At 37.3% G+C, this 27,078-nt stretch overlaps 1 long non-coding RNA gene across 3 annotated transcripts in view; it reads left to right on the top strand.

The window, feature by feature from the left end:
* The window catches only part of LOC106016067 (uncharacterized), a 58,965-nt gene that overhangs the window by 10,076 nt on the left and 21,811 nt on the right, over nucleotides 1-27,078 (top strand). For all 3 annotated transcript variants that reach the window (XR_002400657.4, XR_001188498.5, XR_005265743.2), the window contains exon 2: nucleotides 13,616-13,842. This is a non-coding gene — a long non-coding RNA (uncharacterized lncRNA). The remainder of the gene's footprint in view (nucleotides 1-13,615; nucleotides 13,843-27,078) is intronic.

Here is a 27,078-nt window from a genome sequence, read left to right as displayed (position 1 = left end):
TAGCAGTGCAGCTGCAGGTCCAATCACATCCATTTTGGCACAGGAGTCTGTTCTTCTAGCTCACCTTTGCAGCAGCTGTTAAAGAAAAAATTCCTTGGATTTTAGTCAGCACACTAAATATTCTGTAAAGATTAATAATCACTCAAACTGGCATGCCAGAGGAGAAACAAAAAGGCTGTATTTGACCTTTTCCAACAGGAACTTCCAACATCATACTGTTACAAGATTTGTTTAGTTACACTTTTAAAGTGAAAATCTACAAAATGTTCTGCTACAATCTTGATTTTTTTTTAAAGGCTAGCAGCAAATACATGTTCAGATTCTGCCCAAAGTAAAAGGTACTCCATGCAGAGACTGTAAAGGAAACAAATGTGCAGAAAAAAGCAGAGAGGAAAGCTAACACAAGAATGAAGTGTATTGTATGTGCTGGATATGGTAAAGACTGGACAAAGCAAATTAAAGACCTTCACTAGGACTAGCATACTCATTAAGGAAATACAAAACTGTCAACAAGAAGAGAAAATGTCATGAAATGTCAGGAGCAGAATAGCTACAAAATAAAATGGAACATTTTCCTTGGCATAAAAGCTTCATAAACTCCATGAAATTCTTCCAATCAAGTTCTAAAAGCACAAGAACAAAGCCTGAGGGAGAAAATGTCAATGCTAATAGACAGTCAAATGGAAAACAGTCCTATTGGGCAGAAAGAAAAATAAATGTATCCAAAGTAACATCCAAGCACAGACTGACCTGAAAGAATGACCTGGTATATGAGTCTTCAAATTTAGAGATAACAATTGCTTTTTTGAATAGGAACACAGGGTATATTTGATTTTTTTGAAAGGTTTTATGCATGATAATATGGAGAGTCCAAAAAAAAAGGGGGGGGGGGGGGGGAAGAAATGGGGGGGGGGGGGGACATAGAGAAAAACTCCTCTGGAATCTAGTCTTTTCTAAAATCTATGTAATTAATTTTGTAGCATGAGATTATAACTATCATAAGGACAATCGCAAAAGGTACTAACCAGTGATGTATTGTTTCTGGTTTTAATTCATGAAATGGAGTTATTAATGGACTAACTAATTCCTATTCCTATTTCCTTCTCAAATACATAAGAAGTATAGACAGTGGGGTCAGAGACTGAGGAACAGTTCACAGTCTAGGTAAATCTGCACTGAAGTTGCATGAAAAGAAGACAAAGTATGTACTATTGACAATGAAGACATTCTGAGTAAGAATCAATGCTTGAATTTCTGGGCAAATGCTTCTCTGTGCTGTGACAGAAAAGGTGGGCTGTGCATCCAACCCTAGGTATGCTTGTAACACAGGTGTTTTTATGGCTGTAAATTCAGTGCAGTGAACAGTAGCATCTATAGATGTACAGAGGAGAAACACCACTCTTTTCTGTGCACCTGAATTTCCCCGAAGATGTAATTATTTTTAATTTGCCCCAGAGAAAGTCTTTGTATAAACTAACATAGGTTCCAGTGTCAGGCATCATTCATACAGAAGTAACAGTGAGAAAATAGCATAGCAATATAACTTTACATAGAATGTTTTCATTATTCTCTGGGAATCTGAGGATTTTTGTTTGTTTGTTTTGTTATGTTGTTTACTTAAACTTATGTTTAAGTAAACTTATGTTGTTTTGTATATGTTTATTTATTTATTTATTTATTTATTTACTTATTTTTCCCCAATGAATATGGCCTATTTTGTGAATCCAAACTTTAGATGGCACAGAGACATTGGGTTACTTGGTTCAGGGAAAATGATAGTTCCTTCAGGCCTAAATAGTTGTTCATCTTCAGGAAGCAGAGTAAATTGTTATGAAAATTTATATGGTGTGTGGTAATGTATCAAAATGGCCAAACAAAAATTTTTGTTTGTATAGTGGACTTACATGTTTAATGCTTTTTGAAGTGTTTTTCTAGTGTCAGGAAAAGAAGCATTTCTCTCTCCTGTGGTTAGACACCTTAGTCCATCTTTTGAAACTGAGTTCAGTCTATTAATACAGAAGACATCTTGAGCTCAAGTACCTGGAGATCATGAATCTAACTTTCCAACTTCTTTTGCCTAAAGTAGATTCTCACCTTCATCCTTTTTCAGAGACTCTTCTTGTATTTTGAGGGGTAAGTGCCCTCATTATCACATCCTAACCTTTTTTTTTTTTTTTTTTTTTAACTTTGTATAAAATCACAGTCTATTAATACTAACCATTTATGATTCATAGACCTATGAATAGTTTTGGGGATTTTCCATAAGTATACTACTGTATAGAATAGAGGGAAAGAAAAAAGGTGTAGGTAATTTTATTTTATTTTTTTTCTGGTAGAAGAGACATGTCATTTCAGTAGAAATGGAAGATTCCTATCAAAAAGGAAAGAAAACAGCTCAGATTGAAGAGATTAAGTCTAATGTTACTGCCACAGAAACAATGGCAGTAACACAAGCCTCCAGGCTTGATGTCTACTATGAGTTTAGCACTATGTCTGCATCAATATCCAAACAATATATTATTTGTCTCTGGCCTTGGATGTTAAACTAGGTTGGGGATATGGAAAGGAAAGGAAAGGAAAGGAAAGGAAAGGAAAGGAAAGGAAAGGAAAGGAAAGGAAAGGAAAGGAAAGGAAAGGAAAGGGGGAAGACAGAGGTGGGGAGAGAAAGTAAGATCCAAGAATTACTGCATCATTATAATTGTTGGGATAGGTAATATATAATATCGGTAATAATAACAAGACCCTAGGGAATGGCATGGAGCTGGGGCAGGGGAGGGTCAAGCTGGGAAAGGCAGGGAAAGGTTCTTCACCAAGAGGGTGGTTTAGCATTGGAACAGGCTCACCAGGAACATGGTCACAGCACCAAGCTTGATGGAGTTCAAGAAGCGTTGGGACAATGCTCTTAGACATACATGTATAGTTTGATTTTTAGGTAGGTCTGTATGGAGCTGGGTGTTGGAATTGAAAGTCAGTGTGGCTCCCATCCAACATGGGATATTCTGTTATGTTCTGGTAGTGGGTTTTCCAATTCCTTTTCCCAGACTTCCTGTCTATATCCTTAACAAAAAGGGTTGAGGCAGCTTGGATGGGATTGTGAACTCCACAAGATGAAAAAATACTTTAAATAAAAAACAAACAAACAAAAAAAGAAACCACAACTCATTCTCCCCACTCCCAACCCTCTGCAAGCTTTGTATGTGTAAAATACAGATGACAAATAGCAACATCAGAACAGAAGGAGCAAGTGGTCTTCCTGTTCATTTCCCCTGCCTTTGAAGAATCCAGTCCCCAAAAACTTATTCTTCATCAGTGTAGTTCCACTGAATTCAAAAACAAAATTTATATTTGTGTTTATGCAGCGTACAGTCTTTCAGGCTTTTCATCCATGAACAGATGCAGCAAAGTGAAAGCATCCAGAACCATAGAGGTACTGCTCTCCATGGTGGATTTCCATGGCATTTTTCATTCCATTTCTCTAGATTTTATTTCCACTGAAATTATGAGGTAATTTAAAGGGTGCTTTTAAGGCTTCTTATTCAGTGTGAGATTAATGGGAACATTCAGCCTTGAGATTAACAAAGTATACACCTACAGATGAGGTAAAGTTTGAGCTCTGAAGATCTTGTTCAGTAGAAGGGAGGAATGTTAGCTGCTGCTCCACTAATTAATGCTTAAATTACCCTTGGGTAGTAGGTAGTAGGTAGCATATCTTTACAATCTGGTAGCTCTAAATTTCACACCTAATTGTAGCAGTGGGAGTTAGAACATAGGTTGAAGACATAATGAAATTACCACAGGGAGGAATAGACTAATGAACTGAAGTCCAGCAAAAAGTTATAGCTACATTGATGTCATCTTGAAAATCTGTAAATAACAACTTTGAAAACCATTGAGGGCACTAGACAATGGATTTTATGTGTATATAAGCATGAAATGTAGATTGGGAGGAATAATTGAGTTTGCTATATTGTTAAGTATGTACTTGGAAAAAAATCACTTGGTCATCATGCACACCTTTTTCATCTTATTTGCATTTTTAATGCAGAAAACCACAGAATATCTCCTCAATCATACTGAATTGGTTTGTGTCAAATAGTGGATATACAACTTTGTAAGTTTTAATTCTTCATCAAAAAGTTGAGAGAAAAAAATAATATTCCTCTAGTTGCTTTTGGTATTTGGAATTTCAAAGTCAAACTTTCCCAGTTTTATGAAGAACTCTGAATTCTTCTTTTATTGAGTGGTAATTGTAAAACATCTTATTAATGAAGTGGCCTATCTTAAATATAATTATCTTCAGTTAATAAAATACAGATGAGTGAATCCAGTGCTTTAGCATATTTAGCAGAAAACTGCTCTCTGCAGGTGTCTTCTTCAAGGTCTTTTAACAGGATTTTATAGTTTTATTATTATTAAGTTCCTGTTCTGTGGAAATGTCATATGAATATCATCTATGATCCTTTGCTTGCTGTGTGTGTTTGACAAAATGCCCCTTGACCTTCCAGAAGGTTGCCACAGCATTTACTTGTTACATAAACTAAAATGCAATTGATGTGACTATACCTATATAAACTTTGAAAACCTCATCTTCCTAGGTACTGCGGACTTCTTCATGGATTATAGCTACATAAGCTGCATCAACTATATCAATATCACCTATATCAAAGTTTAAGCTTTATCCAAAACCTGAACATTATCTAATCAATGAATCATTCTAATAGTGAGTTCACTAGTCACCTGTGCCAGTACCTCAGTACTCACCATCACAGTTCTTTCATAATATCCTATCCTTTTTGCTGCAGATTTGCTGCTCCATTACTTCTTCACAGAATCACAGAATCACAGAATTTCTAGGTTGGAAGAGACCTCAAGATCATCGAGTCCAACCTCTAACCTAACATGAACAGTCCCCACTAAACCATATCCCTAAGCTCTACATCTAAACGTCTTTTGAAGACTTCCAGGGATGGTGACTCCACCACCTCCCTGGGCAGTCCGTTCCAGTGCCTCACAACCCTTTCTTGTCCTATACAACACTGTAATGCAGGAAGTAAGTTACTTTTTCCTTGTTCCACAGCCTTTTTTGTAATTAAAGCTATCCTCATGACCTGATTCATTTTATATATATATATATACATATTTATTTATTTATTTATTTTTAAAGGTTAAAAAGCTGTCCAATCTTGTATCTTATATTCTGTTGCCTAGACCTCTGACCGCCTGCTGATATCCTCTAAGCTGTATCCAGTTAATTCACTTTCTTGGACCACAGTTACCAAGCCTGCATTATTTGTATGAGGGCTGTAGCCTTGATAATTACAGCAGGGAACAGGTGTTCAGCCTATGATGCTCTATAATTCTCAGCTCCCTTTCTGCAGGTCTGCTAACTAGGCATTTTTTTTTTCCATCCTGTCTCCCCTGTCCTATATGTATGTGGCTATTGTTGGCTAGCACCAATTTTCACTTTGTTATCAGTATATTGTCCTGAAATTTAGGTGCTGTCCCTCTCACCTTGGTGCAAATACACTTAACATCCTCTGCTCCACCATCCATGTAAATTAATGAAGTGAGTGAATAGATCCTAACTCAGTACAGGCTTCTGCATGTCCCCCAAAACACTCTTTCACTATGTTAAATGCTCTCTGACTATAGTTATCCAACTAGTTTCGCATCTAGCAGTTAAATCAACCTCAGCTTCCCATCTTTTTATGAGAGTATTTTATAATATTGTAGTATATGATATGTATTGCTTCTGCAGAATGTTTGCAAATAACTTGCTGGAATATTTATGTCATGGTTTTCTCAGAACTAAGCACAAGCTGGCTATATTTCTTTAGTTTCCTTATGCTCATTTTTTCCCACCCATTAACACTTTACTTACTATATTCACTAATAATACATTAACATTTTCTAACAATAATTTAGTATTTTCCCATTTTTTTTGTGCTTCACTCCTCCTTGATGATTTTGCAAAAATATTTTTCAGCATGTCCTTTAAGTATCTCAGGAAGAAGTTCAACAAGTCACAAAGTTTTGAAAATATGTAACTCTAAACTTTTCATTTCCTGATACCTTACCACTTTTTTGTTGTTACTATTAATTAATATTAGGTAGCTACATGCTTGCAAATTATTGTTTTAAAGAAGGCTCATGAAAGACATGACACATTTCAGCTTTCTCAGCATTCACTAAAATATATTAATACCTTTCTCCACTTGTTACCAAATTCACATTTTCCCTGATCTTTTTCTATGTATGAATGTATTTTGTTGACTCCTGTATATCACAGGATTTTACATTTCAATCAGTTATCGCTGTATTTTGCCAACAATTGATAGCACTAGATTGAGGCCATTTTCCAAAAGAGCAGTTACTGGGTATAATGTAAAGATATTAAGAACTGGATAATGATAACTTTCCTTGGTAATTAATTACAGCACATAAAACATGGTTAATAATTTGTACTTTGTTTTTTTTTTTTTTTGTTTTTTTTTTGTTTGTTTTTTTCTTCTGACTCTGGTGATTAATCCTCTCTTTCGTATGTTCCCTTTGCTAGATTAACTGCCAGTTTTTTCTTTAGATGAATACTTAGAAACTATGATCAGGTCATCCTTCAAACTGCATTTCATCTCAGAAATCAGACAGAATTCTCCCAGCAAAGATCTATCCCCCGCTATACACTGTGAATTCATCTGTTTTTATTCACTGCTTCCCATCCAGGCATGGAAGAAAAAGATTATTAAATCAGTTCTATTATGGTGGTTAAAGGATGATCAAGGTTGTGAAATATGAGTGTAAGGGTTAAAAGTGTGTTGATGGGCTAAGGTGTAAGATTCAGAGACAAGTGGTACTAAAAATGTGACAGGACAAGGTAAGAGTGGAGTACGGCAATGCTAGTCCTCTGCTGGGACTAAATAAAGAATCTAGAGAAAATCACAGCTTTTTTTTTTTTTTTTTTTTTTTTTTCCTCCCTGCTGTTTATGTGTTTATTTGACTACTTAGTCACCCTGAACTTTTTGGCTGTGTAGGTAACACCTGTTCAAAAACTTTAAATTTCATTAACATTCTGAAAATCTGAAGATTTACAAAATAACTGTTTTCTTCCATTCAGATCATTTTCAGAAGGTGAGTAAGCCTGCCTGAACACTTTGTTTTGACACATATCCCTCACATGTCATCCTAAATTTCTGTTTTTGTGGTTGAATTAATAAAGATATAGTAATGTTTGGCAAGCATCTAAAAAAATCATAAGCCAAGACTAAAATATAAATTCTTCCACATAAGAAATGTGTTGATTCTATTGTTATTTAAAGGGATTGCTTTAATTACTTCCTAAAACATTCTTTGTAATATATACATGTAGGAATTATGTACAGAACATATGGCAATTTTGATTTCATGTACATTTAGAAAAAAAAAAAACAACGATACGAGACTCTAATCCAGGGCTAGAAAAGTACATATTAAGAAAGTAATGAAAATAACCAATAATTACTTTTCATTCCTTTTATTTATCAGTTTTATGGCTTATTTACATTGTGGTGATAATTCAAACTGTCTATATTTGAATTAACATCTGAAGTGACCTTAGCTGCAATGCAAGTGGTTGTATTGAGAAGCGTGGCGACCAGGACGGGAAAACAGGGAGTGGCACGTCAGAAGGGTGTGGCGTGTCAGTTGGCGCGGCAGTTTGCGCAGGCAGGGCGAGCAGGGAGAGCAGAGCACTACCCCCGCCCATACGGACACCTCCTCTAACGGCGGTCTACTGCTAGCTCAGCTGCAATGGTGTACACCAGGCACAGTGTGCTCTCCAGGGAGTCTGTACACACCCAGACCAACTGCCTGCTCAAAACTGCAGCAGTTCAGGTCTCCGGGTGCAGGGAGTGCCTGAGCCTGTTGCTACCACCTGCGGGGGGCGGAGAGACTGTGTGAGTGAGGCGCGAGCAGGTGGATGACCTGGTCCGCCTCGTGGCAGAACTCAAGGAGGAGGTCGACAGGTTGAGGGATATCAGAGAGCGTGAGCGCGAGATAGACTTGTGGAGCAACTCCCTGTGCTGCCTGAAGGGCAGGCCCTGGGGTGAGACACCCCAAATGGGGGTGGACCCCCTGCCCTGTTGCTGTCGGGCAGAGGCAGGGGACCTAGGAGTTGAGGAGGAATGGAGACAGGTCCCTGCTTGACATCGCAGTGGCTGAGGGAGCTGGGTTTGTTCAGCCTGGAGAAAAGGAGGCTCAGGGGCAACCTTATCGCTCTTTATAAGCACATTAAAGGAGACTGTAGTGAGGTGGGGGTTGGTCTGTTCTCCCACATGCCTGGTGACAGGACGAGGGGGAATGGGCTAAAGTTGCGCTGGGGTATTTTATGTTGGATATGAGGAAGAACTTCTTTACTGAGAGGGTTGTGAGGCATGGAATGGGCTGCCCAGGGAAGTGGTGGAGTCACCATCCCTGGAGGTCTTTAAAAGATGTTTAGATGTTGAACTTAGTGATATAGTTTAGTGGAGGACTTGTTAGTGTTAGGTCAGAGGTTGGACTCGATGATCCTGAGGTCTCTTCCAACCTAGACAATTCTGTGATTCTGTGGTTCTGTATTGCAAAAGTAGAGTTAGACCTACATAGAAATTGTGTAGGCTAAATCCACAGGCTAGCTTAGTACTAGCAACACAAAATGGTTGCATCATCCTCTTGGAGTCCTTGGGACTCCATTGCATTACAGGGTTAAACAGGAATGTACAGGCAGCATTATTTTACTACTGGTAGGTACTTTTTGAAATGAAAGTCCCATTTAACCTGAGGTGGAAACCTACGTGTATACGTGAGAAGTATAACTCTTTTTGTTCCACAAGCCAGCATTGCACTAAAAACATGACCGTGAAATGGTCAAGCACTTCAGTAATATTTATACTTCCATTGGCTCTCGATTTCTGTGTTACGTTATTCGACCATCAACCTTTTTTATACAATATAACACATAATCAAAGCAGGGAGCTAAGCACCTTTTTTTTTTTCTTTCTTTCTTTCTTTCTTTCTTTCTTTCTTTTTTTTTTTTTAAACAAGCGTAGTCTTTGATCATTTTCCATTTGATCAAAGTGTGCTTTGATGTTTTTTTGAAGAAGTATGAAATTACTAGAATAAAAATATAGAATTTGATTCACAGTTTTACCTAAAGAAAATAAATGAAAGAGCTGGAATGGTAGTTTGTAGTAGGTAAGGCTGAAGTTGTACAAGTAAGTGGGGGAGAAAAAAAAACACAAACCCATAAATAAAAAGGAAGATAATGTAGTTTTAAAGAAAAGTAGAAACTGGGAAAGCAAGCTAAATATAAAACATATTTCTTCCAGTAAATGTGTCACTAACTGCCAATCAAAATGCAATAAATGTTCTTTTGGAAAGAAATGTATACTTGTGAACATCAAAGTGCAAAATATATTGCTGATCCATGCCTGAACATTTACCACAGTTGGAATAATTTCATTGTAAAGAATGCAAGAAAAAGAGGAAGAAAAGGCTAGGGGAAAACAAACAAACAAACAAACAAAAAACACCACACAACAAAGTATATTTTCAGCCTTCTGTGTTGCTTTTACAGTTGCATATTCAGTAAGATGTTTTGTTGTTGGGTGATAACTAGACTGGAACTTAGAACTGCTTTAGGTAATGTTCAAACTTTTTTTTTTGAAGTCATCAAAATGAATGCCTAGTATGTCTGTAATTTTGCATTGAACTCATAGTTTTCTGGCCTGGAATATGACCTTTGTTCATATTCAGTGATAAAAATTTCGTACGTCTTTAACATTCTGTTCTTTGTTTTGAGAGTTTTTTCCTTCTATGGTTCTGATGGCAGTGTTCTGGTTTCTTTGCAGGCCTAGTTTTCTATTGTCATAGATTTGATCTTAAAATGTTCCAGCTGATTCCTTTTATGGTTATGCTTTCTAAAGAGTGAAACTTGCTTTTTATTCTGTAGTTAAAAACAACAAAAAACACCACAACCAAACAAATCAAACAACCCCACCCCATGAACAAACAAAACAACAAAAACTGAAGCAGCCAAACTTCAGGAATATGAACTAAATAGAACAATCAATAGGAAGTGCAGAATAGTAGATTGACATCAAAAGAAGTACGACCAGAATGTCAAGAGAGGTGATTCTGACCCTCTACTCTGATCTCATGAGACCCCATCTGGAGTACTGTGTTCAGCTCTAGGGCACCCAACAGGACATAGACCTATCAGAATGAGTCCAGAGGAGGGCCATGAAGATGATCTAGGGGCTAGAACATTTTTCCTATGAAGGCAGGCTGAAGGAATTGTGGTTGTTCAGCCTGCAGAAGAGAAGGCTCCAGGGAGACCATATAGTGGTCTTCTAGTACCTAAAGGGGGCCTACAGGAAAGCTGGGGAGGGACTCTGTCAGGGAGTGTAGTGATCAGACAAAGAGTAATGGCTTTAAACTAAAATAAGGTAGCTTAAGATTAGATATTAGGAAGAAATTCTTTATTGTGAAGTGTGCTGAGGCACTAGAACAGATGGCCCAGAGAAGCTGTGGATGCCCCATCCCTGGAATTGTTCAAGACCAGGTTGGATTGGCCTTTGGGTGACCTGCTCTTGTGAAAGGTGTCCCTGCCCATGGCAGGGAGGTTGGAATTAGATGATCTTTAAGGTCCCTTCCAACCCAAACCATTCTATGATTCTATGACATAGCAGAAAAACAATACACAGAACAAATAATGCAATACTTTTATAGATAATATTTGTTACCTATTTCTGGGTACTATAGTGGCATATGATAACTACTTTTGCTAGTTTTTATTGGAAAACCATAAGTACAGATTTGTATATGAAAAGTTTTTGCAAGAAAACAGATCCACCTGACATTTCAAATGGCTAAAGAAAACTAGTAAAACTGGAGACCTTCTGCAATGAGATTTTACGTGAGAAATTATTGAGTATTTTATTTGAAATTAAAATCATAGGAAAACATAAACACAAAGATTTTAACTTGAAGGATAAATATAGTACCATATAAATGTACTCGGTATCAGTGGGGATTTTTAATGGTAATATGTTGGATATGCTTAGATTCTGGTGCAAATCCCATTGGAATTTTCTTCCAGTTACTTCAAAGGATTCAAGCTAGTTTATAAGCCTCTGGCTTACATCATACCTGCTCTGATAAAGGAAAAACTTAGTCTAGACAGATCCCTTCTTCAGGCTGAAGGCACAGATGAGAGAGATCCTGGGCCTAGGGAACCTGCTGAAAGCCTGTAAGACAGGAATACCAAGTGTTTGCAAAACTAGTTGCTATACTTACAGATGTAGCAAGTAGTTTTCTTTACATGTTTTGTGAATGACAGATGTTTCCAAGGGATTCACACATCTATAAATGATTTATTGTGGTATTCTGGTCACTCTAATAAGGTAACAAGAATAACATGCATATTCCCCCATACATCTCCTAAATTGCTTTCATATATTTTTTTTTTCTGTTACAGAAAAACTATGTAAGAATGGTCTCCGTATTCCTATTTCAAAACATTTTTTTCTGTTTAGAAACTCATTACTACTTATGTGAAAGAAATTTATTTTTTTGTGATGCAAAATTTGTAGTGCCTCAAGCTTGCAGTCAGATTACTATTCTTGCAGCTGTGTTTATAGAAAGCAACACTGATGCAATTGCTGTCAAGTTGAACCTAGACTTTTTTTTTTTCTGAAATTTATCTGCAAATGTGCCCACTACTTGCCTTTCCTACTGTGTTTGACATTATCATGGTGCCACATTCAAAAAGTTCCAGTTTCTTATTACTGTCCACTACAATTTATCAAGCACACTGAAATGAGAAGCATAAGACAGAAAGTTTTTGATGCCCTTGAGCTCGTGAAAAGTGAAATTCAGTCATCTGAAATTCAAACTGCAGTTGTAGCTGGATATTACAGTGTCATTTGGTTATTTTGTTTTTAAGCAGGGAATTATTTTGCATATATTTTGGTCGATGAGCACAGAAACCACATTAAGTCTGGAAAATGAAGAAATTCTGAATGAAGATAAACGTGTTTAATTCAGCACATTATATTTACCCTGACATAAGTATTGGTGGTGGTGAAAACTCCACAAAACCCATTCTATCTCTTGGTCTTTGGGTCTCTGAGCAATCACAGACTAATTCCTTGAAAGTGGGCTGGACACAGAAGCAGGACTTCCTGTGGTTAGTCATAGGAGCAAGTAAGTATGATCTTTGCCATTTAGCTTCACTGCTCTGTGTTCCTTTTGATGGTGGGTAGGGCATGTAAGAATGGATGAAGCTAACAACATTGAATGCTCTAAAATTGGTTGTATACATTCTGTGCTGAAAGAGAAAATGCATGTTTTTCAGCCCCTATGTTAATGAACTGTCTAGGGGCAACACACTAATTTATCATTAAGAAACATGAAGCTCCAGCAATAAGTAAAGCATTAAGCAATAAGTAAAGTGTTAGGACTCCAGGCATGATCAGGTAAGTGCTTCAGAGCCTGGTATGCTGATTTTAAAAGTTCAGCTGAGACACGTAATTGATTGTGTGATTCTGCTGCAGTGCAAAATTAAATGGGCTCACTAAAATGTCCTCCGTGTAAAAATAAATAAATAAATAAATAAATAAAAATAAAGTGCATTCCATATTTTGGAGATACAGGGGTCCCTTGCTTTATTTAAGGAAAAAGGTTGTGGCTTATCCTGTGCAAGTAGGTGTATGGGGTTTTATTTTTCTTCTGGGCAGGACACCTAAGAAAGACATTGCAGAGCATTTGATGACTGAGTTGTCGTTCCTTCCCTTTCACCTTAGTATATGGCTGAATGGAGAATTAACTCCAACAAACAAAGCTGATATAGAGAAACTAGAAAAGTAGAGCAAGAAACGGAGCAAGTTGAGAAAAAAAAAATGCAGGTTAATTTCCCCCTGGAGTGTAAAAAGATGTAGGGACATAACTGTGCCCTTACATAATTTTCTTCCTGCTCTGTTCCCATGGTATTACAGCTTTTTGCTCTCTTTCTACTGACTGCCAGAGAACTTTCAGTCTGACCCTACATTACTGAATCTCAGTAAGAGATTTATTCTTTATAACTGAAATCTGCACGCTTCCAACTGAAGTGTGTATCCATAAATGAATCACAATAAAATAAAAATAATTCAAACATTTTTAAGATGTGTATAATTTGAAGCTCAGAATGAGTATAATAAAATTGTGGGTCTCTTTAGTAAAGAAAACACCCAGATGGGATCACCGTCTACACTCCATATGGCACTCAATCCCTCTGCTCTGCATCTTGCTGTGCTCACAATGTAATCCATATGGACATTGCTTAATTGGTTTCTTATTCTGGCAACATTTACTATCTCTGTTCATATCTTCCCATCAAACATCTACTTATTGCTGAAAGAATGCGTTATTATATGTTGATTGTCTAGATTGTTAGAAATATAAAAGCATTAATTTCTTTCTGTATCTTTCAGTGCTGTGGCTTTGCCCGTTGCTGATGAGGCTGAGAATATTAGTGCACATCCAAGATGTGCAGTTTCAGCCAACTTGTGAGTGCTCATATGCACGACCTAAGCATAATTATGTGTGTTTTCTATTCAAACAGAGGGCTCCTAGGATGTGCAAGCAAAAAAACAGAGGGCCAGGAAGCTGTACGAAGGCCCTGGAGGTGCACCAAGTAGCTCTACATGAGTTTCTCCAGCTTTGAATGATGTGAAGATTTTAAGGGCAGCTCTGAGATTGCTTGTGTGACAACTGAAAATTCACAGATGAAAGAAATGAAGGACAAAAGTAAAGACAACTGTCACTTTGCTGAGGTTTCCAGTTTACAAGGTAAATTAGCATAGCCCATACACTGCAAGCTGAATGAGTGTGATCTGACTCTAACGGCAGGCTTGCAGTCACTAATCCCAAATCATACAAATTCCTGTTTAATGCTAACTACATCAATGTGTAAAAAACAAACAAAACAAACAAACAACAAAAAAACCCCACACCTATACAACTCATAAAATGTTGGCTCAGTGTGTATTAGTGATCCCAAACTAATATCCTTGTGTTCTTCAGAAATGGGGCAACTCTAACATATGCATTTTGCAGTTGTCTTGAGTGCTGTGTTTGGTTTTGATTATCCTGTCTCTAGAAAAAGTAATCCAGAGGATACAGTGCTGTATGATGAAATATCATAGGAATATGATGTACATGTATAATATGGAGATAATATATGATGATATGGAGGGACATGGAAAAGTTAAAGATATGGAAAAAGAGGTGGGGAGAAATTACAGTAAAGACTATATGGTAGAGTTGTAAAAGGATAAAGGGAAGGAAAAGAATATTTTAATTTACCTTTCATTACACAGTAAAAGCTCTAGTTCAGTGATACAGAAGCAATCTGCTTAAAGCTACAGTAAACACTTTGTACACGTTGCAATTAACCCACGGAACTCTGTCATTCTGTCATTAAGTGTTTCTATCGTAAATAGATTTGTGGGGTTCAGAAAGGAATCAAATATTTATAGTAAGAGTGGAAACATTCAGAAATTTGTTAGACATATATATTATTTATATCTATGGATAATTTATATTTATATATGAAAACATCTATCTATATCTTGTAGCTGTTTAACTAGCTGCTGGCCACTAAAACCTGTCCTGTCATATTTATACATTTTATATACATAAAATTTGTGTACAATTTATACATTTATGTTTATGCATTTATACATATATATTCCCTAACAAGAACAAACAACCACCCTGAGAGTTTTCTTGCATCTTTCTGAAGCTGTGCATAGTATTAGGGAGCATAAGGGAAGCCTTGGGACTGGTGACTCAGGAACTGAAAATTCATAAAATAGAGGCACGCAGAGAAAGAAAACAGCACCTTTTTTTTTTTTTTTGGTGGGGGGATGAGGGGGGAGGCATGCAGCATCTCTTCTATATAGCATAGCTTATAAAAAGGAAAATGTGTGATAAAATAGACCCTATTATATACTTCATTTTTATTACTGTCACGACACCTGATAAACTCAAGCTGTTGATTGTGTCTGTTTTGATGGCAAGCTATAACTGTTTCTTTTTATTCTCCTTGCCCTTCCCCTCTGACTCTAAGAGTAGTTTAAACAGTTTACCACTATAATCCATGTGACATTTTCTCACTATATTTGTTTTCAGGTATATTGTATTCACCTATAGATTTACTGTTGTAAATGTTTTTTTTCAGGCTCCAGACTTGTTTATACTGTACAAACTCCTGCATGTACCTTGGCAGCCTGCATGTATCAACATTGCTACTATATAAGAGAATCATAGAGCAAGTTAAGGTTGGCAGGGCTCTTTGGACATTGTCTCCTCTGAACTCCTGCTCAAAATAGGCTGAGAGAGAGCAGGTTGGTTAGGGCTGTGTCCAGTCAGGTTTTGAGTATCTCCAGGGACAGAGACTCTACAAACTCTCTAGGAAACTGGTGCAGGTGCTCAGTCACCCTCACAGTATTTTTTTTTTTCTTGTGTTTAAACAGAATTTTTCTGTATTTTAGTTTGTGCTCATTGCCTCTTATCATTTGGTTCCACGGAGAAAAGTCTGGCTCTGTCTTCTTTACTCCCCCCATCAGATATTTATATATACATTGAAGATCACCCTTGAGCAATTTCTCCTCCAGAATAATCAGTCACAGCTCTCTCAGCCTCTCCTCATATGACAGAAGCTCCAGTCTTTCAGTCATCTTTGCAGTCTTTTGCTGGGCCCACTCCAGTATGTCTGTCTTGTACTGTGGAGCCCAGACCTAGACACAGAGAGACATAGACACTCCAGAGGCATCTTGCTAGGATTGAGCAGAGGGGAAGGATCATATCCTGCGGCCTGCTGGCCTCCTAGCACAGTCCAAGAGGCTGTTGGCCTTCTGTGCCATGAGGGCACATGGGCCTGGGCCTTATGTTCCCCTTGTTGTCTGCCAGGACCCACAGGCTCTTTTTGACAAGGCTGCTTTCCAGCCTGTTAGCATGCAGCACGTACAGGTGCAAGGAGTTATTCCTCTGCAGGTGCAGAGGGGCAGGTCTTTGTTTTTCCCTTTGTTGTATTTCATGAGATTTCTCTGTTCCCCCTGACGGTTGGGGTGCAACACTGGTGTGTCTTGGATTGCTGGTGTGCTTTTGTGTTGTCTCATCAAAAATACTCTGGTTGTTCAAGTCCCTCGTGAGGACCTGAGCCTGCAAATGTGAGACTACTCCAAGTTGTCTGAAGAAGGTCTCACCTACTTTATCAGGCAGTCTGCAGCAGGCACACACACCATAACCCACTTTGGTCTGCCTTCTATTCCTGACCCACAAGTTGTCAGCTGCCTCATCATCCATCTCAGGGCAGATCTCTATGGATTCCTGCTTCTCTCACATAAAGGCTGACCCTCCCTTCTTGCTGTCCCATCCTGTCCATCCTAACGTGGAATCTGTATCTATCTACTGCAGCACTTCACTTGTGTGAATTATCCCACTCTGCCTCTGTGGTAAGTTCATACCCCTGCAACTGCACACTGACATCTAATTTCTTGTTTGCTCCCCATGCTGCACACTTTATTGTACAGTCACTTCAGAGAGACACCCAGCTGTGCTCATTTCCCAGAAAAGGTACAAGTGCCTTCCTCATGATACGTTCTTTTCTTGAAGGCACTCCCTTATTTCTGTGCTTACACTTGAAATGGACCTCTTTCAGCCCTGATTTCTTGATTATGAGGATACTCCAGTTCACATCACCCTTCAATATTTGTTTGCCAACATGGTTTGCTTGTGAGTTGTTGCCCCTCTCCCTTGTTCCAACTTTAAAGCTCACCTCTCTAATTTGCACAGCCTGTCAGCAAAAATAGTTTTGACCCACTTTTTAAGGGGGACCCTGTCCTTAGAATTCATCAATTTTTGAAGAGAGTCTCAGAGTAAAATAAATAATCCTTATTTCCAACACCTGCTACTCAACTGGTTGTTGGTCTCACAACATCTGTGGGTCACCAGCAGGCTGAGGAGAAAACTCTCTGTGTCTCATGCTCTTGATTGTCACCCCCAGCGCCACATAGTATAGTCACACTTGATATGCTTCAGGTTTTTTTCTGGCATGTGAAGAGCAGCAGAGATAACTGTCCAAGGCTCAAGCCTCATCAGTCTTTTTGCAATGTTTGAGCCCCTGCAAGGGGCTGCTGGGGATTGTGACCTGCAGTGTGTCACCACCACTGCTGAGCAATACATATAATGTCCTCAGCAGAGTTTCAGGTCATCCCCTGCCACACCACCTCCCGTGTGCCCTTCTGCATGAATTGATGCCTCTATTAGCTGCCTCCGTTATATGCAACATTATATGCAATAATCCACCACTAGACTAAATGAATTGCAAGTCTGAGATAGCAAGTTCCTGGATATTATCTTTGTAATTCTGCAAAAGTATTTTTCCTCTCCTTGATTACAGTGTCAGAATAATTTTTTATTGTTGCACAGCAGGGAACTGTATTGTTTATTCAGTAATAAGTTAGGTCTGGAGAAAGAAAAGAGTGAGGGCAGGAATGGGTATGATGATCTTAAATATAAGCAGAATATCTGACTTGCAAGAACCTGATCATACCCAAAAGCATGTATTAACCCGTTTCATACTCAGGGAGGTGTGGCAGAGAACAATCAAAAAGGGGACCACAAAAACAAATACAATTCTTAAAGCTTTTTTTTTTTTTTTTTTTTTTTTAACTTTTCCTAGAGATCTCACTTCCAAGTGGAGAAGAGAGAATAGCCTTTAAAATGGCATTTTGCCACAGGCACTAGGGAGCATTTATACTCACTTATTTTCATGAGTAATGCTACAATTTGTTATTGTAGCAGACCCTTCTGTCATTGTTCTCTACACTTGTATTTTTAGCATCTGAATAATAAGTAGTATATAAACATAATAATGTATGAATAGCTGAATAGCTACCAAATGAGAAATCTTTCCAAAACCAACCAACCAAACAAACAAAAGAGCCACCTCGTTATCACTGAGGAATAGGGAGCTACCTTTTGATTTTCAGGTATGCTTAGGCTCTTTTATTTGAGTTAAGTCTTCTTTATTCTGGTTAATGCATCATGGTTCCAGATGTCTTTGAAGTAGAATTTAGACATTGGTCTTAATGAAAGCACTGTTGGACCCTGAGTTTTTCAAATATTCTGGAAAAACTCACTCCTCACCATAAATGCCCAAGCAGATGTTTTGGACAACATTTTTATACCTTGGGTAATTTACTGAGCTTGCAGTAAAATCAGTAGATGATAGCAAGTCTAGTATTTGGTATTTGGTGCAATATAGCTCTTGCCAGTACAGTTTGATAGGTTCTATATTTATGCCTCTGACAAAGTAATGAAAAGTAAGATATGAAACTGCACTGTTTTCTTTTTTTCTTTTATTTTTTCCTCACAGATTTTCAGAGCACCAAAACTTTTCACTGATTACTTCATTGTTTTTTTTTGTTTGTTTGTTTTTGGTTTTTTGTTTTTTTTTTTGTTTTTTTTTTTTAAAAAAAAAAAAAGACTTCAGACAACAGGAAGGATAAATAGTGTTGAAGCCCGTGTGTCCAGTATTCATGACAAATACTGAAAAATTTATGCGGAAGCACTGTGTGTATCGCAATTTCACTTTATCATCTCTTGTACATGCAAAGGGAATGCCTTGTTGCTTAAGGCACACTATACTGGTGCTTTTTCTTTTTCATTGCAAAAGTCTAAATATAGTACAAATGTTAACAGGTCACAATTCCAGTACACACTGCGGTTAGACACATAATTATGCATATAGAATGGATTGAATGAATAGGTCAGAAATTAATCTGAGATGGGATTTTTATTTTAATATCTGCAAGTAGTTCTAATCACTGATTTTCAGGCTGTAAAAGGGTTTAAGTGGATGTGGAAAGGTTGTGCAGTCACCCTATGTGGAGATATTCAAAAGCTGCCTGGTCACGATCCTGGGCAACCTGCTCTAGGTGACCCTGTTAGAACAGGAGCATTGGACAAGATGACCCCCACAGGTCCCTTCCAACCTCAACTGTTCTTCGTGATTCTGTGAAAATATGTCAGTGGAATTACGTTTTGTTGTTAGGTTGTTTGTTTGTTTTCCCTCACAGCTGTTAAGAGCATCAGGCATGAATGCAGAGGCTGTTTTCACTTCAGGTTCTTTTGTGAGCCATTTGAAAAGCTGGGCATGGTTCTGTACACATATAAGGCCTACCACAATCAAGTGGTAGTAACAATATTGATCAATCGTTCCATGTTTGCTAAAGTGTGATAAAAGTCTAACCTCCATGAGGCATCATACATACAGTAGGCATTCTCTGCAACCTTAAAACAGTTTGCATAGCACAATAAAATAAAATTAAGCAATTCTGAGTTTGATGTGAATATGGCAACAGTTCAGACGTTTCTCAATAGTGTGAGTTGTTCATTAGTGTGAAAAATAAGTCTTTATCACATTTACATTCATCTTAGAAGTGTACAATGAGAGAAAATATCAAGAAAACATACAAAAGCTGTCTGTGTAACAACACAATAGCAGTTAAGAAATATAATACAATGAACACAACCAACTAGAATTATACTAATTAGAATGAGTTGTTGTGTCCATTAAAACAGTTGGTTATAAGCTATGGGTTACGTATTCTAGAGAGCAAAGACAACTGGGCAAAGGGCAGACAACCTTTCTATCTGCCAGAGTGGTCTATGTTCACTGGTCACCCGAGCTGAACATTTTACCGAATATTTAAGCACCTAAATACATGGTTCAACTATTGAGAATGGAAAGCTCTTATCCCTCTCACTGGTAATAACAATCCTTTTGAAAAATATTGTTTTAACTTTTTACACAGGAAAAGAGACTCAAAAAAATTAGTCATTGAGTGTAGTGTTCCACAGCTGTAGGCAAGCATTAAATACAATGTTTTCTATTCTCTTTTAGCAAGCCATTAGGGCTGCCATCTCATATTTTCAGCATGAAGCAGTGAAAAACAAACAAACAAACAAACAAACAAAAAAAACACAGGAAGAAATAAAAGAAAAAAAGCATTTAATAAACTTAAACATTTTTTTTTCCCACTTCTATCACTTAAACAAAAGCAGCATATTTTATTTGCATAGCTTCAGCAAACCTTGGACTAGCTGTTGTGTTTTTGAACTAATCTGTCAAACTTAAACTCACTGACTTTAGAGGTATTAGTTGGAATTACAGTAGTATTGCTCAATTCATAGTTCAGACTACTGCTGTGATACCATTAGAATATTTTTGTCTGCAGCTTGGGAAATAGGCAATGTTCCACAGTGTATCACAAGCACTTTCCAATACATTATGATACTTTCACTTCTACTTGCAGTTCTTGAAGAAAAGATGAAGACAGAAAAATGGTCTGAAAGTCAGACTAGAAAAGCTTGTCCTGCTTTAGATAGTAGTACTTAATATAGAGTTTGCAGTTTTCTGAATTATCTTCCACACTTTAGCACTGAAAACTTCATTAAAGTGTTTTGCTGCCTATAGAAGGAACTTTCAGTCTACTTTATTTGAAGTTTAACTGAAGCGTATGGTTTTCCTTTCTTCTCTTTCATGGCCAATTAATTTTCCTGATAAACCCAATCAATTCTGTAACCACTAACCAATGTTACTCCATTAGACCAAGAGTTAGAAGGTGTTCCCAAGCCATGTCTTTGTGAACTCTGCTAATAAAATGTTCTTTCTCAACACTGATGAGGGCCAGTTGGTTCAGGGACTTCTGTTCATTAAAGCAAAGCAAAATTTAGTAATTTTGCACACAAACTACAGAGCATTTACTCCTTATCAGGGAGTGAGGTGGTAGGAGAAGGAGTAATGGCTTTAAACTAAAAACAGGTTTTAAAATATATCTTAGACTAGATATTAGGAATAAATTTACTGTGGAGGTGGTGAGGCACTGGAACAGATTGCCCAGAGAATCTGTGGATGCCCCGTCCCTGAAAAAGTGCAAGACCAGGTTGGATGGGGCTTTGAGCAGCCTGGTCTAGTTAGAGGTGTCCTTGCCCATGGCAGGATGTTGGAACTAGATGATCTTTAAGGTCCTTTCCAAGACAAACTATTCCATGATACTATGTGTGTTCAAACGTAACTACCAGCTTTTTGAGAATAGCTGTGTGGTGCATGACATGGTACCGCATGTAGCACTTCCTGCTGTCAAACTGGGCTCTGAGGACTGCTCCAAGGCTGGTGTGAACTTGCTAATAGTTCCCAGAGGTCTGTTCCAAGACGGGGTTTGGCATAATGAGAGGACTTGTGCTGTATACATCAATCTTCATCAGAAGATTAGAAGGCAGGATGGCTGAAGGTGATGCCAGAGAAAATGGTGCAAGTTTCACTTTTCTGGTAATGTGCGAAGTTCCTCAAAGGAGAAAAAGAGAGACTGCATTTCCTATTAACATTCAAAATCACAGAAAGATTTACAAAGAAAGACAGAGATTGACTTTAGGATTGCAAATAGTATTGACTTAAGGATTGGTCATAGCTGCCGGATAATTACAGAGGCTGAAGTAACAACATGATTTAAGGAAGAAATATGAGCTATTTGGAGAGGAATTGCACCTCCTTTCCCTCCAAGGTAATAATTTTTGTAAAGAAATAAAGGGACACAGATGAAGTGTTCTATGCAGGAGTGACAGCTGTGAATTTTCATGGAAAACATTTTGCGCTTTTTATTTTTATTTTATTATTATTATTATTTTTAATACCTAAACATCAAATCCCAAGAATGTCTATTTGATGTGTGTGTCATGTTTCGGTGGCCCATAATTTGTGAAGTGTTGAGAGGAGCAGAGACTCAGACTAGCCTAGTACTTTAATGCTCTGATGCTCATATTATTTACTTGGTAGGTGAGAGAATCACATTTGGAATGCCTTACTCACAATAGATGCTTAAATCCATTACATTTGTTTCAAGTAATGCTTCTGTTAGGCTACTTATCATCACAGAGTAAAATCTACTTACTCAACTTTTTGGGAGATTTCCCACATTTTGTAAGTAATTCAATATGTGATAAAACCCTGAACTTTCCTGGCTTAAACTTCCAGCTTCCTCATACCAGATGGAGCAGCTGCAGTCTTACTAACCCCTCTTCTTACTCTTGTCCCTCTCTTTTTCCTCACTTCTTTTTTTGAAAGTTTCACTTATTAGAGAGAGAAAGTAATTGTAAATCATACAAATGATTTATGAACTTGATCCATCATGAAAGATTTTTTTAATTGTCATTATTTTTTTGTATATTCAAGTATCCCTTGATCTGTAAGGTGGATTTTTTCTTTGAATCTCTGTTCAAAATATTTATCCAGGAATTGTATGGCCCAAGAGCTATGTGACGAAATGGGTGGAGACATCAGTGGAACATCTTCAAATTAATGATGGTTTACAAATTTCCTGATCTAGAGGTGGCATCTGAATAAAGAGATTTGATAATATCTCACAGGCGAATTTTGTACAGACAGTTTCAGTGACTCTAGAATTCCTAAGGATTATCCAAACTTTCAGGTAAGAGAGAAATTTCTACTGATCTTGAGATAATTAATACATAGAAATTTAGTCCAGAGCTTATTGAAAAATGATTAAGTTTAGAGAATTGTTATCTCAAGTCAGGTACAATACGAATAATTTTCTTCATTAATCATTTTTACAAATTCCGATTTCTCTGTGGTTCAGTAATGCATGCACCTTTGTTTGCTCAGTTTTTCGCTGAAAATTCATGCAAACTTTTTGTTCATACAAATATTTGCAAAGAGTTTTTATGCATGTGAATAATGTTACTGGCAAACAGGGGTATTCATCCTAGTTAGCTCTCCTATATAAAAAAGTTTTATGCCTATGAATTAGGGCTTGGAAGTCAGAGAGAGACAAGGGATATTTTAAAATATAACAAATAAATTGGCATGAACTAACATGAGCAGAAAAGTTGGAATCATTGTCCTATAATAACAATAAAGAATCACTAAAAGAGCTGTTTTCTGCTACCAGGAACTAATATTTTAGTCTGAGGAAAACAATACTACTCTGAAGCATTTGGTTGGTTAGCTAAACCTTGATTCCTTGGAAGATGATGGAACAACTAATCCTGGAAACCATTTCCAGACACATGAAGGACAAGAACAGAAGCAGTCAGCATGGATTCAACAAGGGGAATCCATGTTTGGCATAAATAATAACCTTTTATAATGAAATAGCTGGCTTGCTAGATGAGGGAAAAGCAGTGGTTATTGTTTGCCTATACTTCAGTAATGTTTTTGCCACTGTCTCCCATAAGATCCTCATAGAGAAGCTGTTGAAGTATGAGCTTGATGATCAGACAGTGATGTTAACTGAAAACTGTCTGAAAAGCTGGGCCCAGAGGGTGGTGAACAATAACACAAAGTCTAGTTGGAGGCCAGTAATTAACAGTGTTCCCTAGGACCCAATACTGGATCCAATCCTGTTCAACATCTTCATTAATAATCTGATTAATTGCTGGTGACACACAACTGGAAGGAGCACCCTGGAGTTGTTCAAGGAAATGTTGGGCCTGCCACTTAGGGACATGGTTTAGTGTGTGACATTGGTAGTAGGGTGATGATTAGACCAGGTGATCTTGAAGGTCTCATCCAACCTTAATGATTCTATGATTCTATATGTCAGAGGGACCTCAACAGGCTGGAGAAATGGGCTGACAGGAACCTCAGGAAGTTCAGCATGGGAAAGTGCAAAGTTGTGCACCTTGGGAGGAGTTACTCCATGCACAAGCATATGCTGAGAGCTGCCAAGCTGGAAAGCAGCTTAGCAGAAAAGGACTTAGAGGTCTTGATGGGTGCATGACATTCTCTTATAGACAACACAGTATGACTCTACCTGCTGTAGATGTTTATAGCAACATCCACAGTTCAGTATATAGGTATCACTGAATTTTATCTATTTATAATAGTTCTTGCTCAGTTCTTGGAATTGCAAAAAATATTGAGATCTCTCACTACTTTAGAATAAGCAAATTAAATAAATTAAATAAAAATGAAATACTTTAACATATAAACCATGTAAAGCTCATTAAAATATGATAAACAAAAACACAAACAAAAACCAAACCACATCTTACTTTTCTATTTAAAAAAAAAAAAAAAAAAGTAGATGTAGGAATTTCAGGGTCAAGGATGAAACCCTAGGTTTAAAGATCTATGCCTGCTACTGAAATGGGTCATGTCAAGCCAAGGAAAGGGAGGAAAAAGGGTTAACAAGTTGTTTTCTATGACATTAGTCTTCAAGTGTAATGCTTGTGGCATCTGGACTCAGACTGTGATTTAGAACTTTTGTGTCATGGCTAATGATATGGTGATCATAACTAAAACATACATTTTAATATTTACTAGCATCACAGTAATCTTAAATGTCATACATTATGCCTATATTTCAGACAGGAGAGATCTACAGTATTTCTTAACGTTAGCATGGCTTTTAACTCAACTGTAATGCACACAGATGCAGCTGTACATGATTTTTTCTCTGTTTTTCTTAGTTCAGCTGTAGTCCCTTCTATACCAATTGTCTGTTGTGCTGAAAAATATCACTGCTTGCATAAAGGTAGACCTGTTCCAAAGGGCTAGCACACTGCTTTGTTGTCGAAGTAGGTGTTTTCACTTACTATGAAATCCATACATTTCTACTTAGATATTTAAGCTTACAAATACTGGAACCTTTATCACATGCAATACATTATTCAAAATGAAGGCTTTTGAAAATGAATACTGGAATTTCACACACTTATTGTCACAGTTATGATATTCTCATGCTAATTCAATTTCTCCATGTTGCAGAATGAATTATGCATAGATTTACATTTCCCAAAGATTCTTCACACATATCTAGGCCTAGATTGTTGATCTCTCTTGAAAATATTGCAACAATTAGTACACTTGAGCGCATTTCCAGGGTCTTTCAGGTTCCAAATATATTACCTAATTGGCACAGCTCACAGCAAAAATTAATGCAAATTTTTATAACTTTTTTTTTTTTGAAAAGTTTACATTTCTTTTAAAGTTGAGGTCAAAGTTTGAGAGGAATTTGACAGGATTCAGCAAAAGTCAGCAGAAAGAGTAAAGTAAGCTGAGACAGCGACACAAAGCAACTTGGCTGGTCAACAGGCAGGGCAAGAAAGTCTGATCCGGCAGCAAAACTGCCTGCCTGAAGTCAGCAGTGGAGTCATACAGTCTTCTGTTAGTTGGCAGCAAAGGGTAGCTGAGCCAGCAAGTCACATCTCAAGGAGCAGAATAAAGGAAAATAATCAGGCTCCAAAACTCAAGACATCTTTGACCAAAGAAAACAGTAGTCTGGGGTAGTTTTGATAAGACTGTGTAGTAACTTAAGTAGAGGAAAAAGATGATGTGAGACAAGCCTCCCATTAAACGTGATATAAAAACACAAGGGAACAGAACCTGATGCCTCTCTCTTTGCCTGTGAATTGTGCAATCTGTGTATCTTAAGAACGGGCTCAGACTGACTAGGCATTTATGTTAATTATGTCTGACTTGCCTGCTAATGATCTGGTGGCTCAGTTACTAAAAATGCCAGAGCATATGCCTTTTGCCAAACACAACTACAGCTACATTAACTGTTTTAGCAATATGCAATCAATCTTTCCTGAATTCCGGCTGAACTGGTATGAAATATTCCTGTTTTCTGCTCCATTGCAGTTTCTGCTACTTTTTCTTTGGTGTATATCTAATTTTTTTTTTTTTTTTTTTTTTTTTTTTTTTTGGGGGGGGGGGGGAGGGGAAAGTGGGAGCTAACTCTGGAAATTCCACCTGTCTGTCTGCTTATTACTAAGAATTAGTTACATGTACATGTACATGTATAATCTGCCTTTTGTTTTTCTCAAAACCTCATCTTCAGGTTTCACATACTTCACAGAAATTAGTAGTAACCTTTCTGATAGCTGTAGTGTGTTAAAGTTCATGAAATACCTATGTAAAAATGAATGGTAACTGCACTTTATAATGGATTTCATACTTTGAGATCCCTGTTATATCATGCCTTTTTTGTGTCTCTATCAGTTTCTCTTGCTGCACATTACAATTTTTTTCTGTCTGCTGTAGTTTTGCTAAATTAAGAATCCACGTGAAACACAATTTCAGTGGTGTTGTACTGTGCTGAAAGGTGATGCCCGTAGGTTTAGCAGAGCTAAACCCATCCAACCTCTGTATCCTTTTGAATAACATTTAACTGCTTTCATTTCTTTGTTCATCAAACTGTTCAGTCACATACCTGTAATGTTAAATGCTGAAATACAATCTCACAAAAAAGAAGTTTAAACAGTTTGCAAGAGACACTATCTCTTTGTTCATTTTCATATCAGGCCATATCATAGAATGGCTTGGGTTGGAAGGGACCTTAAAGATCATCTAGTTCCAATCCCCCTGTCATGGGCAGAGATGCCATCCACTACATCAGGTTGCCCAACAGAATCATCACCAGAGCCTCATTAAACTGTGAAACATCACCAGACAAAGACTTCTGGAATGTCATGTTCACTAATACAAATTTAATATACACTATGACGTATTACACTATGCCTATTTATTATATTTCAGGTATACACTAACATGTTAGGTTCTCTAAGAATCCACTTTCAAATAAATGTGAATGATAATGTAGCATCAAACTGTTTTAGCCAGTATCTGTAAATATAGACCAATTTTGCAATTTTGTACTAGAATTTCAGGTTCTCTCCTCACTCTTTTGAATTAAACTTGCTCGTAAATGCTTAGCATATTTATTGGCATAACATTTACAGCATGTTTACAACCAGTTTCATTTCATTAGCCCTGAAGAGATCGGGCAGTTCGACTAGATCTTTGAAGGTCCCATCTCACTGAACTACTTTGTTCTATTTCCACTTTTGATTTTCAGTTCAAGATCACGTTATTCATTATTTCTTCTCTAAGGTATTTTTGATGGGGATTTTAGTGATCTTGTTTTCTAAGTCAAAAGCTAACAACCACATTTCCTTTTCCCATGTTCAGATAGATATCAATATCCAATCTAT

Source organism: Anas platyrhynchos, chromosome 4, assembly GCF_047663525.1.
Source record: "Anas platyrhynchos isolate ZD024472 breed Pekin duck chromosome 4, IASCAAS_PekinDuck_T2T, whole genome shotgun sequence".
Classification (NCBI taxonomy): domain Eukaryota; kingdom Metazoa; phylum Chordata; class Aves; order Anseriformes; family Anatidae; genus Anas; species Anas platyrhynchos.
This window is presented reverse-complemented; position numbering and strand designations above follow the sequence as displayed.